Source organism: Chiloscyllium plagiosum, chromosome 21 (assembly GCF_004010195.1).
Source record: "Chiloscyllium plagiosum isolate BGI_BamShark_2017 chromosome 21, ASM401019v2, whole genome shotgun sequence".
Lineage (NCBI taxonomy): Eukaryota > Metazoa > Chordata > Chondrichthyes > Orectolobiformes > Hemiscylliidae > Chiloscyllium > Chiloscyllium plagiosum.
Window position 1 is genome coordinate 56,662,549 of NC_057730.1, and position 3,894 is coordinate 56,666,442.

Sequence of the window (3,894 nt, forward strand, 5' to 3'; positions counted from 1 at the left end):
ATCATTTATGTATATCACAAACAACAGTGGCCCCAGCACTGAACCCTGTGGAACACTACTGGTCACCTTTCTCCATTTTTAGAAACTCCCTTCAACTACTACTCTCTGTCTCCTGTTGCTCAACCAGTTCTTTACCCACCGAGCTAGAACACCCTGCACACCATGTGACCTCACTTTCTCTATTAGTCTACAATGGGGAACCTTGTCAAATGCCTTACTAAAGTCCATGTATATGACATCAACAGCCCTTCCTTCATCTATCAACTTGGTTACTTCTCGAAGAACTCTATTAAGTTGGTAATGCACGATCTCCCCCACACAAAACCATGTTGCCTATCACTGATAAGCCCATTCTTTTCTAAATATAAATAGATCCTATCCCTCAGTACCCTCTCCAGCAACTTTCCTACCACTGACGTCAGGCTCACTGGTCTGATAACTCCAACAGGAATGCTGATCCTGCCCCATTCCTCCTCTGTCAGTCCCAAAAAAAATCTTTGGACTCAAAACATTGACTCTGTTTGTCTCTACACAGACCTGCTGAGTTTCTCCAGCATTTTTTAAAAAAAATCATTTATTCTTAAAATGATTAGGAAACTCTGATTAACACCTTAACCAATTTCCAGTTAATAACAATATCAGCTTAATCCCACTCATAGACATTTTCATGCAATACAATAAGATGAATCTCTGCAGAGATAATGAATTCTTGTTCAGAAAGTAAAAGGGAAAATCAACATCTCTTGGCCAAGGGTCTGGAAACAAAGGCTTCCATGTGATCACTTGTCACATCCATCTTTTCTTTTGAAAATGTTAAAATGCTGACAACTTTAAGTTGACAATTGATGTCCACTTCTGATTCCACACACCTTAAATTTGAGTCTTGGAGAATTGGTTGCAATCTACCCCATTGAGGTTTTCCAGAAATAGTGTTATTTGGAAACTCTTTCAGCTTGTCAGGACAACCTGAGGACAGAATTTCAGGAGAGATCTGAGATTGAGAGATATCTTCTTTACTCTGGCCTGGCCCCAGTGACTGTAGAATAGTAGTTGAAGTCCAGAGAAAGTTGCTAGGCAACGATTAACCAAAGTGACCCTAGTCTTCTCAGAGGCTGGTTTGTTTACTGTAATTAAGGCAATGAATCCCCCACCTCTTATCTCCCTGAAAGCTTTACTTAGCTGTTTTTCCAAGGTTACCTGATTTCCAATAAATGGTAGGTGGCTTATGGCACATGTTAAAATGTTGACTTCAGTTCCTAAGAGAATGTCCAAATAGTCTAAAACTTTCATATCAGCCATGACTGAATGGCGAGAGACAAAACATACTGCAGATACTGGAATCCAAGGTAGACAGGCAGGAGGCTGGAAGAGCACAGCAAGCCAGGCAGCATCAGGAGGTGGAGAAGGCAATGTTTCAGGTGTAACCCTTCTTCAGGCTTGCTGTGTTCTCCCAGCCTCCTGCCTGTGTAGTGTGATCGAATGGCAGAGCAGATACGATGGGTCGAATGACTGAATTCTGCTTCTATATCTTATGGTCTTATTGCTTTCCAATCAACCAGATGGTTTAAACAACAACTAGTATTAATTTGTTGGGACTGTAACCGTGACAACCTTCATATTCCAGAAGTATTAATGATATTTAAATTCCTCCAGCTAATGCGGTGAGATCTGAACCCATGTGCTCAGACTATGAGCCTGGGTTAATTGTCGCGGGACACTCCTGGCATGTTGCCATCTCTGTATAAAGCTGAAGAATATTGGGCAAACCTGACTGACTTCCCTACACAGTGCCTTCCTCACTGGGATTGGGATCAGATGTGAATAACATGGGCCATTCTGCCCCTCTCTGGCTGGGAGCACTGAAATCAATTGTTGCCTTAAAATTGCCTTCTTGTTTAAAATCGAGATTGAGATTTCAGTTGGAATGCGTTGTCCTATTTTACACCAACAGGCCATTCCAGCCAGCAGCAAACCTTTATTGCCATGACTCTGTGGGAATAAAGGTCATGTTTTTCCGACAGTTATTCCTATAGTTTTGAACTGATGTTCCTGTTCTTTGTTCAGAGTTTCCATATGATTCCTGCCTGCAGTGGAGCATGCTGGGATAGCTGGTTCCTGGATGTGCCTGCATTGTGTCTAAACAATAATATGTCCATCGTACATTCAGAATCAATAATGTGTGGCACTGGAAAAGCACAGCAAGTCAGGCAACATCTGAGGGGCAGGAGAATCAACGTTTCGGCCATAAGCCCTTCATCGTTTCTGATGATAGGTTATGCCCAAAACGTCAACTCTCCTGCTCCTCCAATGCTGCCTGACCTTTTCCAGCACCACACTTTATCGACTCTGACTCCCCAGCATCTGCAGTCCTCACTTTCTCCACCTCACGCATTCATTCAATCAATCTCTTTGTTTGTTACGGTTTACCGACATATACGTAAATATTAATACAGTCAAATAATTGTATTAGTTAATGAATGCAAAGTTTTAATACCTAAATTATGTGACTTTATATTTGCACATGATAGGTGGGTGGTGCTGGCTGCGACCAGCATTTATTGCCCATCCTTAGTTGCCCCTTGAGAAGGTGAGGGTGAGCTGCCTTCTTGAACCGCTGCAGTCCATGTGCTGTGGGTTGACCCTCCATGCCCTGAGGGAGGGAATTCGAGGATTTTGACCCAGCAACAGAGTAGGAACAGCGATATGTTTCCAAGTCAGTGTGATGAGTGGCTTGGAGAGGAACTTGCAGGGGGTGGTGTTCCCATGTATTTGCTGCCTTTGTCCTTCTAGATGAAAGTCATCATGGGTTTGGAAGGTGCTGTCTGAGGATCTTAGGTGAATTTCTGCAGTACATCTTGTAGATAGTACACACTGCTGCTACTGAGCTTGGAGGGTGGAGGCTGTAAATCTTTAAGGAGTTAGGCACAATACCAATCAAGCGGGGGCTACTTTGTCCTGGATGGTGTCAAACTTCTTGAGTGTTATTGGAGCTGCACCCATCCAGGCAAGTGGGAAGTATTCCCTCACACTCCTGACCTGTGCCTTGTAGACGATGGACAGGCTTTGGAAAGTCAGGAGATAAGTTACTCACTGCAGTATTCCTAGCCTCTGAACTGCACTTAATGCCATTATGTTTATATGGCTAGTCCAGTTCAGTTTCCAGTCATAAGGCCCATACGCCATAAGACATAGGAGCAGGACTAGGCTATTTGGTCCATCACATCTGCTCCACCATTCCATCATGGTTGATATGTTTTTCAACCTTATTCTTCTACCATCTCCCAGTTATCATTGTTCCCCTTACGAATCAAGAACCAATCTATTTCTGTCTTCAATACACTCAATGAGTTGGCCTCCACAGCCCTCTGCAGAGATGACCCCAGTATTCTGTACGTCTAGGTCAGATCCCCCTCGTTCTTCTAAACTCCATCAAGTACAGACCCAGAGTCTTCAAATGCTCTTTCCTATTTGAGGAATGTTGTGGAACTTGAAAGGGTCCAGTAAAGATTTACAAGGATGTTGCCAGGGTTGGATGGTTTGAGCTACAGGGAGAGGCTGAACAGGATGGGGCTGTTTTCCATGGAGCGTCGGAGGCTGAGGGGTGACCTTACAGAGGTTTATAAAATCATGAGGCCCATGGACAGATAAATACACAGTCTTTTCCCTAGGGTGGGGGACACTAGGACTAGAGGGGCATAGGTTATAGGGTAAGACGGGAAAGATATAAAAGGGACCTAAGGGGCAACTTTTTCACACAGAGGTTGGTACGTGTATGGAATGAGCTGCCAGAGGAAGTGGTGGAGGCTGGTACAATTGCAACATTTAAAAGGCACTTGGATGGGTATATGAATAGGAAGGGTTTGGAGGGATATGGGCCGAGTGCTGGCAGGTGGG